Raw genomic sequence first — 17012 nt, 5'->3', positions numbered from 1 at the left:
AAGGTGAAGGTGAACGTAGTTCCACTTACCTGGGTGGCGGTGACGTTATCCCTCTGAACGCTGGGCCGTTGCTGGAGTGGACGCTGGAGTGGACGCGGGAGTGTAGTTCCAACACTCACACTCCCAGAGTGAAGAGGTCTCCAGCGCCAAACGTTTGCAACAATCTGGTGTAACGATCGTCGGAATCATCCGTGCTGTTTCCCAAACAAAGAGACTCAACATTGCGGAAAGTTGTGGCATCCCTGCATACACACCGGCTGGTTTTCCCCGCACACACACACATACACACACACACACACACACACACACACACACACACACACACACACACACACACACACACACACACACACACACACACACGATTCACCTCAGCACTTTCCACACTCCCTATTAACACGATACTCAAACTAAGACGTGAGTAGTGTAACTCCATTTTTGTTTTCATCTTATTTAATTTGTTTGTTTTTCTTCTTTGACTTCAGTTTGTTTTGCCATTTTCTTTTCTTTGCCCCAAATTTTTGACTGTTTTCTTATCTTGTTTATGGGAATATCCTGAATCTGGTACTTTTGAAATGAAAATTATTTGAATTAAATTTGGTATTACGTTTGTGTTTATCAACCAGAATTGAGAGTGCATTGTGGTTATATTGTTTTTTGTTTGTTAATTTTCCCGTCTTCTGTGAAATACAACCTTCTTTTCTAAACCACTTTATATTGAAGTTTGATTTTGAGTTTGATTTATGTAACGAGTGGCATTTCATGCTATCTGGGTTTTTGTTTAAAATATGACAGGATTGTCTGTCTGGCGCCCGAATTAATGGACAGAAATTAACAATCATTTTGATTGTTTTGAATTTATCGGGCCGCCACCGTTACAGGGCATGCGCACATCAATACTGCGTTGTTTAATTACTGTATTTGCATTATTATAAGGGTATGTTTAGGGTTGGGATAGGTGTATGTGTTAATAAAACACATCTGGTAAGTAGCAAATTTATTTATTGTTATTTTATTGTGAGATTTTACCTCACCTCCGACTGTTGCCGTACCCCTTCTAGCCACAACTCTTCTCCGTTTTTAGTGTATTTCTGTGGCAGAATTACAGTGCCACATACTGGCCTGGCATGTATACTACATCGTTTTGAGCCGTTTTCATGCTCTTGTGTGTACGCTGATATATCTTGAAACGAGGAAAAAAAAAAGATCGGATAGGGAAAGTTCTGGCTTCGTGTGGACATGGCCCAAAACACGTCTGTTTAAAGCTCGTCTTCAAGTTTTGTACGCGTCATGGCCATGACCTGTGTGTGTGTGTGTGTGTGTGTGTGTGTGTGTGTGTGTGTGTGTGTGTGTGTGTGCCTGCACAGATGGGCATGTTTTTGTGAAATATCAGGACACAAATGTGTATAATGACATGGGTATGACATAGGTATTACAAAAAGAGGGTGAAATATGAGGACGTTCCCCATGTCCTCACTTTTCAAAATGCTTATAAATCACACAGAATGAGGTTTTTTTCACAGAAAGTAAACTGCACAGTCTCCTGTGAGGGTTAGGTTTAGGGGTAGGGGCAGTGTAAGGGGATAGAAAATACGGTTTGTACGGTATAAAAACCATTACGCCTATGGGATGTCCTCACATTTCACAAAAACAAACGTGTGTGTGTGTGTGTGTGTGTGTGTGTGTGTGTGTGTGTGTGTGTGTGTGTGTGTGTGTGAGAGAGAGAGAGAGAGAGAGAGAGAGAGAGAGAGAGAGAGAGAGAGAGAGAGAGAGAGAGAGAGAGAGAGAGAGAGAGAGAGAGAGAGAGAGAGAGAGAGAGAGAGAGAGAGAGAGAGAGAGAGAGAGAGAGAGAGAGAGGAAATTAGTCCACAGAGGGGCTTAATTTATCCCTATATTCTTCAACCTCTTTGAGGTTTCAGACCACCAAGGAGCTCCAGAAAAACCTATTATATTTATTTTCACTTTATTTAAGTTAATGGGTGTGGCAAAAGTGCTTCAATTACATATAGGCATAACACCGTAACTTTTTATTTTGTGTGTATTTTTTTTTTTTTACATGGTTATTGCTAATGACATACAGAGTAATTAATCTACTCTGTTTTCCCCGACAAGTTGAATCTACTTAAAAAATTGGAGCAAACTGGTTGCCCTAAAAAAAATTTTTTTTGTAATGTGAACTAAAACGAGTACATTTAACTGAAAAATGTTTTAGTTTAAAAAATACAGAACCTAGATAAAACTCCCCCTGCTGCTACTCTGATTTGCATTTGTGTAGCTCACAGCATGTTCATTTACATGATAAAGCCTCCCCTAGAATTAAGGGGAGGGGGGGTCATGGGGGGACAAGGCCCACGTCAATTTCCGTCAATTTACGGCAGTTTTCGGTGTTGCCTGCAAATTGCCGTGCACAGTCGTAAACCTGAAGTTTCACGGCAATCTACAGTGCCACATACTGACGAAAATCACACTTTTCATGCAGTGTATGTCATCGTTTATTTTCTGGCCTTGAGTTGGACAATAAAGTTGTGAAGTTTCAATTACTTCCGGGGTCATAACAACAACAACAATCAAGATGGCTGAGGCAGAGGGAGATTACTGATTAATTAAAACACTTATGTTCACTGCTGGAAAAAGTTGGCTGTTATTATTGCTCTATTTAATTTCAAATGGTTTGAAAAACATTTCTCATTCAAAGCACTGAAAGCAGTGATTTATGTTTTCTTTTTCAGGTTTGAAAATGCCATATTCAATACCCTGTACCATTCAATTTTATTTTATTTAATGACATTTATGTCAAAGATACAGGAGAGTGATAATACACACATAGCAGCCAATAAAATCTGTTGTTCAATATCTGACTGCTTGTATTGTCTCATGACTGATTAAAAATTTGCCTTGTTGTGTGCAGTAGAATTTTGATGCATTGCAATGCATCGTAGAATCGAATTGAATCGAATCGTTACCTGGTGAATCGGAATCGAATCGAATTGTGAGGGCAGTCCCAATGCACACCCCTAGTAGATGCCATTCTTCTGATGATGTAACAAGTACATCAGGTGTTATGGGAAGTGTTCCCGGTTCCGGCTGACCTAGTTAATGCAGCCTAACAATAATTGAATTGAAAAAGTATTTTATGTGTATGCCATAGTAAAGAGATGTGTTTTTAGTCTAGATTTAAACTGACAGAGCATGTCTGCTTCCCGTACAATGTTAGGAAGACTGTTCCAGAGTTTAGGTGCTAAATAGGAAAAGGATCGACCGCCTGCAGTTGATTTCGATATTCTCTGTATTATCAACTGGACAGAATTTTGAGACCGCAGTAGACGTGATGGAGTATAATGTGTTAAGAGCTCGCTCAAGTACTGGGGAGCTAAACCATTTAGTGCTTTGTAAGTAACAAGCAAGATTTTAAAATGTATGCAATGTTTAATAGGGAGCCAGTGCAGTGTTGACAGAACCGGGCTAATATGGTCATACTTCCTGGTTCTAGTAAGAACTCGAGCTGCTGCGTTTTGGACGTTCTGGAGTTTGTTTATTAAGCGAGCAGGGTGTGGGATTACAAATTTATAAATTGTTATATCTAGGTTCCAATGTAATAGAATATAACTGAAAACATTATCTATATTGTGTTTTACATTTTGAAGTAAACTTGAGGACATTCTAAGGAGATTAAGTCAGTGTAAGTGTTTGTGCTTCCTGACCATTTAGCATAAGCTCAGAGCACAATATCGTTTGCTGATTGGATTCGCATCTATGCATTTTAATGACACTGTTATGCTGATTGAATTAGGATGGCTGACACCGTTATGTCTGAGGTGTGTCCTTTTACCTATACAACATTTGCATTCCTTTGTTTGCTCCTCCCCTGCTGTAAAATCCCTCCCCCTGAAATGTAGATAAATTGCATTGTTTTGTACTGTTAAGTTAGGCTTAAGTTAGCTAAGTTAGACTTAGTTAGGCAGCATGGTTCTCAATAAAGAGTAACGTCTGCTTAAAGATATCCCAACGTCTCCTGGTCTCTTCTTCAAACAAGGAAAAGGAAGTTCACAACAGTTTTGGTGCCCGTGACTAGTGCTGGGCGGTATAGCGGTTCATACCGAATACCGGTATTTATTTATTTTATGATATGAATTTTGATGATACCGCAATACCGGTATTTGTCGCTTAAACAACGTTCGGAACGCGGCGCAGCGCGTCTTTGTTTGAGAGGGGACCCATTTCATTGATACACTGTAGTAACAGTCAGAGCACAATTGAGATTGCATTACAGCACAGCCTATGGCTGAATCTTATACTCTCATTCACTATTCCCTACGTTATCACTTTATTTGAAGGCGTGAATGAATTTCAATGAAAACGTGCGTGAAGTCGGACAGGCAATGTGTGTACATCGGCTGTACACTCGTTATTGCGGTGCAATGGGATAGAAAGAGTGCACTCAATAACGTCTATAGGGTGTCGGACACCACTACAAAGCGCTGTCCCCTCCAAATAATGCCCTATTTGAGGTTATGGGGGCGATTTCGGATACAGCCCTTGATTACTGTGGAGAATTCAAACTACACGCGGCGCGCAAGAGAGAGCGGTTTCTGCGCGGAGCGCCGTGATGGGTTTAACAGCGTTCTCCATATGGATCATATATCAGATATAAACCGGAGCGAGCGCGTTTAAATTTCTTATGGACATATTTCATAAACTCTAGTGCTCTAGACATGAACCAGAAGCATGTATGCGCGCATATTTCATCACGTCTTATTAAAATGAAATGTATATGCACTGATTACACTGATAGGCTACAACCGTTTGTCTGATCACGAACGCGCTGACACGATGAATTATTCTGCTACACAAAAGACAATGAGGTAAATTAATAAATAAACGGACAATTAAAGGAAGAATGGGCCAAAAAGTAACTGCTTTATTCTTTCTGTGTTAAACTGATCGGTGTCATTCGTTCAGAGAGTGCTCTTAAATGTATTGCAAATATCCACGTTTCTCCTCGTTTTGGCAGTTTGTTGTAGGGTTAGATTTTTAAAATGCTTAAGGTGCCCTCAACTCAACTTTTCATATTCAGATGTCTGTAAGTATGACTGAGCGTGTTGCAGGTCTGTGTTTTATTGGTTGTTGTCTCTCCACAGCATCATTTTGTGGGGGTTTGCACACCTGTATTAACTCTAGTGTGGAATTTTTCTACAATATTCACTCATCATGACAGTAAAATAGGGCATTCTAGTCAATCTCCTGCAGTATTTCCTCTCTTAATCAGTAGAAAATGTGATTAACACCCGGTCATGCATAGGGGAAAAAATACCGTCATGTACTGTGAAACCGATATAACTTAGAAAAATACCGTGATATACATTTTTGGTCATACCGCCCAGCACTACCCGTGACCCGGGTAGAGCTCCTCACCTAAATCCAGAATCCAGAATGAAACTTCAAGCTCCAAGATCTGACTACGTTCCAGACTGAATTCTTTCTGTACAACCAAGGGTTGGTGAGTGTCACTCTATCCAAAAGAACCTTAAAGACCCGTACAAATTTGTTTTCCTCTGCGCTGCCAGGGAAAAGTTATCAGACAGCTGTAGGGTTTGGTTAACTAAGTTATCCTCTAAAAAGTTTGTTTTAGAGATGAGTTACCCTCTGTTTTCAAGCAGGGGAGATTAGCATTGAGCTAATAGTGGTTTAAGCCTCTGTTTCGGCAGGGAACTATTGTTAAGCCTCTGTTTTCAGGCAGGGAAGAATTGGTTTTGCCTCTGTATTTTCAAGCAGGGAAGATTGACATCAAGCTAATAATTGTTTAAGCCCCTGTTCAAGCAGGGAAGAATTGTTTTTGCCTCTGTATTTCAAGCAGGGAAGATTTAGCATCACAAGCTAAGAAATTTTGTAAGCCTCTGTTTTCAGGCAGGGAAGATTAGCATAGCGTGCTAATATTTTGTGTTGTCCTCTGTTTTTTGGAAAGGAAAGTTAACAATAGTTGATGTGTGGTAACAAGTCTGTTGATCAGATTAGTTTTAGTGTTTTGATCGTGTGGTAACAAAGAAACTCACAAAAATGTTTAGAAAGAATGCTGAACTGATCCCAACAACTGAAAAAGGTGGTCTCGCAGCTCCTTTGTGGAGTGCAAATATATTTAGTTGTCACAGAGAAAGTTAGGCAAGAACTAACGCAGAAATATGAGATCCATCCAGACAAGACTTGGTCGATTGATGAATGTAAAAAAGTTTTAGTAGCATGTATTTGCAAGAACAATGTGAAAGGCATTATTTGTTGTCACAGAGAATTTGGTTTAGTGCTAGCTAGACAACAGTCTCAGCATATCTCAGAGCTAGAGAAACGGAACAAAGAGCTCTGTGCTAGAGTAGCATCTTTGACTAAGAAATTGCACTGCAATAAAGCTGCAGAGAAAACTGATGTGAATGAAGTTAGTCAGCCTGTCGTTAAAACAACATATTTTTCTCGTTAAAACGACATATTTCTCTCGTTAAAACGACATATATTTTCTCCTAATAAGGACATGTGTTATACAGTGATGTCTACAACATATTTCTGTATCCACATTAGAGAATTCATATAGCCCATGTGCATTTGTCACACTTCCATGTCTGAAAAGCAGAAGCAAGCTCAGCGTAAAATAGGCTCTTCCGCTGCCTGTATCAGTGGCAATGCCCATAGCACGAAAGTATTGTAATTTATTGATGTAGCCTACAGTTCATAACAGCCACGGGTAGCAGGTGCCATGGACCGCTCATGTTAGCATCAGTGGCGTAACTTCAACCTAGAAATCACGGACCCCAGTGCACAAATATCATAACTATCTATAATAGGCCTACTGTAATATATTGTATGTTATACTGTAATACATATATTCTAGAAATGTATTAAAAAGAGAGATGCTTTCAGCCTTACTCAAAGGCCGCGGAAACAGGCCAGTGGGTTCGTTACGCACGTCAATCCGTTCCCGGCGTTCTTATTTTGCTTCTTATTTATTAAATATAGGCTACAGGCAATTAGTTTATGAAACCTTGATCAAAATTAAAATACAATTTATAGAAAACGAAATTCACTTTAAAGAAATTATTTCTGCAAAACAACACTCAAAACCCCACTCCATGTCTCCAGACATATTGCGAGTCTTATAGCCTATCTTACTCATGCCGACGAAAGCGCCCGCAAATTCTTTAATATTTATACGGTTTTTTTACCACTTGTTATTTTGGCTTGGAATTTCGTTTGTTGGAAATATGAACTGAATTTAGAAATTAAATTTGAAATTAAAAACTTTGCGTTTAATAAACAAAATACATTTTTGAAGCGTTTGGAATGGAGTAGGCTACATGCAAAACGTAGCCTATTTAGATTCATAGTTAGGGTGTTTGTTTAAATATTAGCCTATTATATTATTGTTTTAATTTCATATGTTGATGATGAAAAGTGAGCAGCATGAGTAAGCTAGGCTATAAGACGCGCAATATGTCTGGAGACATGGAGTGGGGTCAGACATGATTTTTATTGAGTGTTGTTTTGCAGAAATCATTTCTTTAAAGTGAATTTCGTTTTCTATAAATTGTATTTTAATTTTGATCAAGGTTTCATCCACTAAATGGCTGTATATTTAATAAATAAGAAGCAAACCAAGATCGTCGGGAATGTATTGACGTGTGTACGAACCCACTGGCCTGTTTCCGCGGCCTTTGAGTAGTCTAAGCCCGTCTTTCTGCTTTTAATAATTTTTTTGAATATATGTCTTATTTACAGAAGGCCTATAGATAGGCTAGTTATGATATTTGTGGCTGCACCAGGGTCCGCCATAAGTTACGGCTCTGCAAGGCGCAGCGACGTTCATGGGGCGTCGCAGTGATTCTTATGTTTATATTTTTTTTATATGTCGAATAAATTATTAATTATTATTGTTCTGCGTAGTTTGAAGAGAAACATTTTTACATCTTTATCCCGGATATATATTTCTTAATCAGGAAGAGGGTGGGGGGGTCAAATGGGGGGTCAAGGCGTTTTTTACCCTGGCGCCGCGAGTGCTGAGTGCACTGTAACTTTACTCCACGTTGCTCCAGGGGGATTGTCCCTGTAATAAGTGTACTGTAAGTCGCTTTGGATAAGAACATTCCCCGTAAGAACTACACGGACCCTAGTGGCATGTTTGTTTCTGTGTCAACATGTCATTCGTCACTACAGACAATCAACACAGAGCAAGTGATATGTGCCTGTAGAGCTGATGATTCTGAATGTGTGCTAGATGACCAGGGAGCTTTTGTTCGCATCTGGTCAGATGGCCTTTTAGCCGAGTACAGAAAAGCATTGCCATTCCTTGATCTAACTTGGTCTAACAAAACCCTCAGAAGTAACCTAGAAAGTTTAGCTATATGGGAAAGGGATGCTGATGTTAAGGCAAAAGTGGGAGTAGCAGCAGCTACGTTTAGCACAAGGAATCCAGACAACAGATGGCCTAAGAGAGAAGGCAAATGTACCTACTGTGAAAAATTAGGGCACTTCGAGAAAGAGTGTAGGAAGAAGTTGCGAGATAGTAAAAGAAATACATTGCATAATTCTGTTCCTTCTCAGCCCACCTACAACTCTGAAGTAGTTCAGATAGAGTACACTGAAACTTTAGGACAGCTTGCTCAGGCTCTTCTAAGAGCACAAAAAGAACAGGAAAAAAACTAAGTGTTGGGGCTGTGAGGAGCTACCTTTCCCCTGTAATCCATCACAATGACAAGAGAATTTTTGTGAAAGGTAGCATCACAGCCCCGAACATTGTTTTACAGCGTGCACCAGTCACAAACCCATCCTCATGTATGATGTCTGCAATGACTGAAGTTTTGTTAGAGGATGAAATGACTCGTGATTGTGTTACGCTTACATACGCAGCTACGAGTGAAATAGCAGAAACTCCCATTGAGAATGCAGAATTGGAGTTGTTAGTTGATGGTTCAGCTCAAGTGATTGAAGGTAACATTACAGCAGCTGCAGTGTTGTGTCAGGGAAGGAAAACTGGGACTCATGAGTCACACTGTAAAGCTGTTCCCCCACCAACAGGGATAGGATAGGACACGGATCAGTGAGGAGCCCAGGAAAGAACCGAATGCAACAGGCATCAGGGGCCAATCCTTGGGTGAAGATTCCCTCATAGGCCTTCCCACACTAGTCCATCCATACCTCACTGTTCTTTAGGTGTCACTGGAAAGAACTACACGGACCCTAGTGGCATGTTTGTTACTGTGTCAACATGTCATTCGTCACTACAGACAATCAACACAGAGCAAGGGATATGTGCCTGTAACTTTTTCCAAGTTACATGACTAGAAGATGGGGCTTATGTTAACAAACATAAGCTATAGAATGGACTGATGAAGGTTTAAATTTGTATTATGTGAGAGTTATTAGAACTCTCAAAGGGGGAAATGTAAAATTACAAATTTTAGAAATGTTTAAAGTACATTGTATTTAGCATTTAAGGTAAAAAATTATGATATCAGATAAATTAGTCTGCTATGCAAATCTTCCAGGCCAGTTCCTGTTCTCTTAATTGTAAGTAAAATGAGCCCCATTTGTCTTTAATGGCTCTTGGAGCCCCTGAGTGATTGAATTATCATCTATGCATTTTGAATGACACCGTTATGATGATTGAATTAGGACGGATGACACCGTTATGTCTGCGGTGTGTCCGTTTACCTATACAATTACCTATACAAAGTTTGCATTCCTTTGTTTGAATGTCTCCTTCCTTGCTGTAAAATCCCTCCCCCTGAAATGTAGATAAAATACAATTTACAACTCATTTTAGTAAGATTTGTTGGAAGACTTGTTGGAGGACCTCAGCGGAAGAACAGCACAGTTCTCAATAAAGAGTAACGTCTGCTTTAAAGATATCCCAACGTCTACTGGTCTCTTCTTCAAACGAGGAAAAGGAAGTTCACAACAAGGGCAACCACCCAGTAGAGCATTACAATAATGAGGTCATGAACGCATGAACTAACTGTTCAGAATTTTGCATTGAGAGCATGTGCCGTAATTTAGATATATTTTTAAGATGGTAGAATGCAGTTTTACAGATGCTAGAAACGTGGCTTTCAAACGAAAGATTGGTATCAAAGAGCACACCCAGGTTCCTCACTGACGACGAGGACTTGACAGAGCAGCCATCAAGTGTTAGACAGTATTCTAGGTTACTACTTGTGGAGCTTTTTTGTCCAATAATTAAAAATTCAGTTTTTTCTGAATTGAGTTGCAGGAAATTACTGGTCATCCAATGTTTTATATCAGCTATGCATTCCATTAATCTCGTGAATTTGTAAGTTTCGTCAGGGCGTGAAGAAATATAGAGCGGAGTATCGTCAGCATAACAATAAAAACTTAACGCCATGCTTCCTAATGATATCTCCAAGTGGTAGCATGTACAGGGTGAAGAGCAACGGTCCTAGCACTGAGCCCTGCGGTACTCCATACTGAACTTGTGATCTGTGTGATATCTCTTCATTTACTGCTACAAACTGATAACGGTCACATAGGTATGATTTAAACCATGCCAATGCAATTCCACTAATGCCTACATTCATTTTCGTCGATAGTATCGAATGCAGCGCTAAGATCGCGTAACACTAATAGAGAGATAAAGCGACGATCGGATGATAAGAGTAAATAATTTGTAACTCTGATGAGAGCAGTCTCAGTACTATGATACGGTCTAAATCAGGGGTCTCCACACTCGGTCCTGGAGAGTTTAGCTCCAACCCCAATTAAACACACCTGAACCAGCTTATCAATGTCTAACTAGGGCCTTGTAAGACACTGATTAGCAGGTTCAGGTGTGTTTATTTGAGGTTGGAGCTAAACTCTGCAGGACAGCGGCCCTCCAGGACCGAGTGTGGAGACCCCTGGTCTAAATCCTGACTGGAAATCCTCACAGATACCATTTCTTTCTAAAAAGCAGTGTTGCCACAGTTACTTTGAAAAAGTAACTTAGTTACTTTACAGATTACTTGATTTTAAAACTAACTAACGTTTTTGCCAACACTTTATTGGAAGTGCATTTTTAATAGTAACGTCAACAATGTATCTCCTGAAATTGTATCTCCTAAAAAAATACTTGGACTAATTTTATAAAATCTAAACATGTTAATGAAAAGGTACAAATTACTTTGTGTTCTTATTAAATACATTTATGAAAAACAATTTATATGACATTTTTTAATTTATATTTATATATGAATGTAAATAATTATATGGGCCTACACAAATAATATCAAATTACAAGATTTATAGTTTATTGTAAACCTGATGTGCAGCTCTGTAAAGGGACAACAATTATATGATCGATACGTGAGAACAATATATTTTTTAATAATCTTTAAGTGCACAAAACTATGAAAATATATGAAACGCTTCAAAACAGAGCGGCAACAAAGCGCTTATGCGCATCCCGGGTGCAGAATGATGCGCTTAAAGCAACATGGAATCAGAGGGCGCAGTGCAGCGCGAGTGCACATTGAAAAGCTCACGGCATAAAGAGAAGATGAGTGTTGAGCCCACAAATCCTAGTCTACTATGTAGCCTATATCAGTCCAAACATTCACTGATTATTTGTTTCTTCACAAAAGTTTTAAATTCCGGTTATTGTGCGTGTGATGCTAATTAATAGTCCTTGTGTTGTCACCTGGGTAGCTCGAGCACAACATCTTTCAGAAACCGCTAGATAAACTCCAGCAAGATAAATTATTTTATCAACATATCAAGTATTATAACGGGAATATATCATATGGAGTGAGCTTTACCGTGCTGCTGACTGTAACCGAACGCGACGCGCAGTTTTGCTGAACGGAGAATGACAGAGCAGCGGAGGAAAGATATTCAGCTATGGAATGGCTTTAGATGACTTTGTAGGCTGCTAGCAAATAATAATATGCGAATAATGATTGCTGAAGGATAATGTGACGATATATATTTCTGATGATTATTTAATTATCACGACATGCCTAATCTGAGCAAGTGACTGCCTGTCTTGAGTTTTTTCGACTGACGGAGCGGCCGCCTCGTAATTCTCCTCTATGCAGGAAAACCCCTGCTGAGACTCAACAAGAAAGCAAAAATATATATTTTTAGTAAGGAAAATGACAAAAATAGTAACGCACAGTGACTTGGATAAATTACTTTAATCTGATTACTGGTTTGGAAATAGTAACGCGCTAGAATGCTCGTTACTGGAAAAAAGTAGTCCGATTAGAGTAACGCGTTACTAAGTAACGCGTTACTGGCATCACTGCTAAAAAGGAACATAATTGTGAAGACACTGCCTTTTCAAATATTTTTGACAGAAAGGGTAGATTTGAGATTGGCCTGTAATTGACTAATTCTGTAGGATCAATTTGTGTTTTTTTAAGAAGTGGTTTAATAATAGCCAACTTAAAAGTTTTCGGTACATATCCTAATGACAACGATGAATTAATGATATTAAGAAGAGGATCTATGACCTCTGGTAGCATCTCTTTTAATAGCCTAGTTGGTACAGGGTCGAGCATACATGTTGTTGATTTTGATGATTTAAAGAGTTTAGCCAATTATTCTTCTCCTATAGCAGTGAATGAGTGTAATTTTTCCTCAGTGACACTACAATGCTCTGTCTGATGTGATACTGTAGTAGACGGCTGCATGGTTAAAATTTTCTTCCTAATATTATCAATCTTACATGTAAAGAAGTTCATAAAGTCATTTCTGCTGTGCTGTTTACAAAAATCAGAAGTTGAAGCTTTATTTTTGGTTAATTTAGCTACTGTATCGAATAATTACCTCGGGTTGTGTTTGTTTTCTTCCAAGAGAGACGAGAAATAAGCAGATCTAGCAGTTTTTACGGCCTTTCTGTATGCGATCATGCGCTCTTTCCACGAATTACGAAAGACCTCTAGGGCTCGGGTGAACTCGTTGTACCACGTGTGTTGTATCTTCCCCCATTTGTTAAAGAAATGAAGCCAGCGCAAGTTCTGCCAGGAAGACTCAATCATTACGTCACTAATTACCTGCTCATCTATCCAATCATATCCTTTTTCTGTAGCATAAAAAGGTAGTAATTACTCATGTCTGAGTTCGCAGATACCGTCGCTTCAGCGCCACCATCCTCCCCACCACCACCAAGATGGGACCTTTCCTCCTTTTTTTTCCATGTCGGTTATTTCGGTTTTCACGTGACTCCGCCCCGTCAGTCACATCAAGTGCAGTTTGCAGGCACACAGACAGGCACAAATGGATTTCCTTAACGGCTGAACACAGCAGACAGAAACTTCACAACAGTTGCAGAAGTAACGTCAGGTGCAAACCCAATCTCTGGTCATTTATTGTAGTAATCAATGAGTGTCATTGCAAAATGACAACCTTGGGGAGCATTATTCAAAGGCCCGACTACATCAATAGCCAGTTTCTCCCAAGCAGTTGTTGGAGTAGGCACAGGACAAGGTGGAGCTGCATGGGTAATAGCAGTCTTGTCATGTTGGAGACAGGTGGAACAGAATTTGATGGCATTTTCCACTTGACAGTCCATGCCAGGCCACAAGTACAAGTCCCTCAGTCTCTGTTTTGTGCGCACTATCCCTTGATGAGTGGCATGCACCAGCTGGATGAACTTTGATTGCAAAACTTCCGTCATGATCACTCGGTGAGTACCACAAATTACATATCCATCTTATACAGCCAACTTATTCCGGATACGATGATATGGAGCTATAGCAGAATTCTAGCTTTTTGCACTATGAGGCCACCCCTTTTCAATGCAGGTCTTATCCTGTTGAAGGATAGGACAGGCATCACAAGACCTCCGCTCCTCTACAGTAACAGCTGCAAATTCAGGAGACAGTAGAGCCACCATCTCAGGCTCTTGGTATTGGCTGTGGTCAGTTGATGGAAGCGGAAGTCTGGACAAACAATCAGCTGTGACTGTCTCGGCCAGGTTTGTATTCCACGCTGTAATTAAAAAAAGGGAGGCATGCAGACCATTGGGCAATTCTCAAACCTGCACCTCCAAGGCCTTTTGTGGAAAGCAGTGTAGATAAGGGGCTGTGGTCAGTGCAAAGTGTGAAATGGCAGCCCCATAGGTAGGTCCGCCATTTTTCTGTATCCAAAACGCATGCCAAGGCCTCTTTTTCTGTTGTAGAATACTTCCTTTCACAGTCAGACAATGTTCTAGATGCAAAAGCAACTTTTTTTTCAGTACTGCCATGACACTGGGTAAGCACAGCACCTATGCCATAATCTGAAGCATCCGTTGTGACTGTCGTCGTTAAAGCAGGATCAAAAAAAGCAAGGGCTGGGCTAGCAGTGATAAGATTTTTCACACAGCTGAAATGTTCCTGAGCCTCCTCTGTCCAGCAAAAGCCAGTAGACTTTCGGAGCAATGCACGGAGAGGTTCCACCAATGTTGCAAAATTGGGAATAAATTTGGAATACCAGCCTGCGAGACCCAAAAAAGAATGCAATGACTGGGCATCATGAGGAACTGGTGCTTGTTGTATAGCCAGAACATGATCTGGATTTGGATGCAAGCCTGAAGCTGAAATAACATTGCCAAGAAAAGGTAGCTCAGTTTTCCTGAAGTGGCACTTCTCCTCATTAAGCTTCAAACCACTGCTTTGCAAACGCGGAAGTACAGCTTGAAGTCGTTTCCAGAGGTGTCAAAAGTATTCACATTCATTACTCAGGTAGAAGTATAGATACTAGGGTTTAAAAATACTTCTGTAGAAGTTGAAGTATCAACTCAAGCTTTTTACTCAAGTAAAAGTGTAAAAGTACTGGTTTCAAAACTACTTAAAGTATAAAAGTAAAAGTAATGTAAGGGGAAAAAATGCCATTAAAGGGGTAGTTGCCCCAAAAATGAAAATTCTGCCATCATTTACTCTCAAGTTGCCATCATTTACAAGTTCAAGTAACCCTCAAGTTGTTGCAACCGGTATGAGTTTCTTTGTTCTGAAGATTGAAAAATGTTTGTAACCAAGCAGATTATATGCAATCATTGACTGCCATAGTATTTTCCCCTACTATGGCAGTCAATGGTTGCTCTATCTGCTTGGTTACAAACATTTTTCAATCTTCAGAACAAAGAAACTCATACCGGTTGCAACAACTTGAGGGTGAGTAAATGATGGCAGAATTTTCATTTTTGGGTGAAGTATCCCTTTAAGGACAAAAGATTAGGCCGTGCCACAGTGCATACCCCACCTCCTCAAAAAAACATTTTTCTAAAGGCCATAATGACTATAATGTTATATTAAAAAGTTAATGTTGAACATTTTTACATGCACTTGCGTTTCAGCCGCATATATTCCCATTGAAAATGAACGCATTTTAGGACAATGCAAATACATTAAAGAACCATATTTTGTACTACTGAGCATTAACATGTTTCATGGAGAGGAAGATTTGATGACTAATTGTCTATAAATATTTTAAAGGTGCAAAAAGTCAAAATTCAGAGGCATGTTATCAATAACCATTTTTTGAATGTATGATCAGTGTGGCCAGATTGGGTAGACAATTTCCAGCCCAAAATCCTCACCAAATGTACATTTATATTTTAAAAAAATGGTTATTGATAACATGCCTGGTTATTGATAACAATTTTGCACCTCTTACAATACTTATAGGCAACTAGTCACTCCAAGAAAAAAAAAAAAAAAAACCTTTAACTGACAAAATAATGTGATATTATTTTATTGCCATACCAGTCAATGTTGATAAGCAAGTTACAATTTTATCTCCTTAAAACATAACATTAAAATTAAAAATGAATTAAAACAAATCCCAATAAAACGGATCAAATATGACTATGTCCAGGTAGAAACTGTCAAAACGGCTATCCCTCAGAAAAACACATACATCATTTTCAATGTCAACAGTAAGAAGCCAATTTACGTGCAAAAAGTGCCCAATATAGAGATTGGAAAAAGCAATGTAATAAACAGGCATTTAACACGTTAATGCACACACCACTGCCAAAATGCGTAATTCATTGATACTGTACAATAATCCGTCAACAAATAAATAACAACAATGCGCTTACCTTTGTGTTGCACTTTGCTTTGACAAAACTACAGTATGTCTTTCGTGAAGTACATGGCACATGCACTTAGCACAGTCAAAATGGATTAATGGTTTATTTTTACATCTTTCAGCAGCTGTCGGTGTTGCTAGTTGCAGATAAGTCCTAAGTGTGTATATGATGATGGACAGGAGTCACGGTTATATTTATAAAGAGTCTTCGAGTCACAGGTGTAAGTCACGTTTGAGAGTTGAGTCACTCTCCCACTCTTTACTGTAGATACAACTTTTACAAAGATACAACTGTATATTTATTCCACTGGTATAGCGATCACTGGAATATACAGCTACGAGTTATCGCGCTAAAACCCCGGCTAAAGTCATGAATGAGCTCGTCTGCCTGCTGATCGCTGATTGGCTGAAAGTGCGTGCTGCTCTTCGACGAGAACCCGCCCTATCTGGCAACATGGTGTGTGATTTGTGCAGGTGCAGGCGTGATTGATCGCGTACAACCCAATAGGGTGTCAGAATGGTTTGTGTTTATCCTTCTCATCCAACCACAATCAAATCTGGATATTTTTTTTTTTTAATGACAAGCCGGAATTAAAACATGCCGAAATGGAATAGGAGTAACGAGGCTATTTTTAAAATGTAAGGAGTAGAAAGTACAGATAATTGCTTGAAAATGTAAGGAGTAGAAGTAAAAAGTAGGCTGAAAAATAATTACTCCAGTAAAGTATAGATACTCAAAATTTCTACTTAAGTAAGGTAACGAAGTATTTGTACTTCGTTACTTGACACCTCTGGTCGTTTCTCATGTACTTCTGGATTCTCACCATAGACAATGATGTCATCAAGACAACATTGTACACCATCCTGACCAGCCAAAATTTGAGACATCATTCTTTGAAAAGTACTAGGTGCTGAGGCCACACCGTAAGGGACCCGTGTGAAACGAGTTCATCATGCACTGTAAA

Source organism: Gobio gobio (genome assembly GCF_949357685.1).
Source record: "Gobio gobio genome assembly, chromosome: 14".
Classification (NCBI taxonomy): Eukaryota; Metazoa; Chordata; class Actinopteri; order Cypriniformes; family Gobionidae; genus Gobio; species Gobio gobio.
This window is presented reverse-complemented; position numbering follows the sequence as displayed.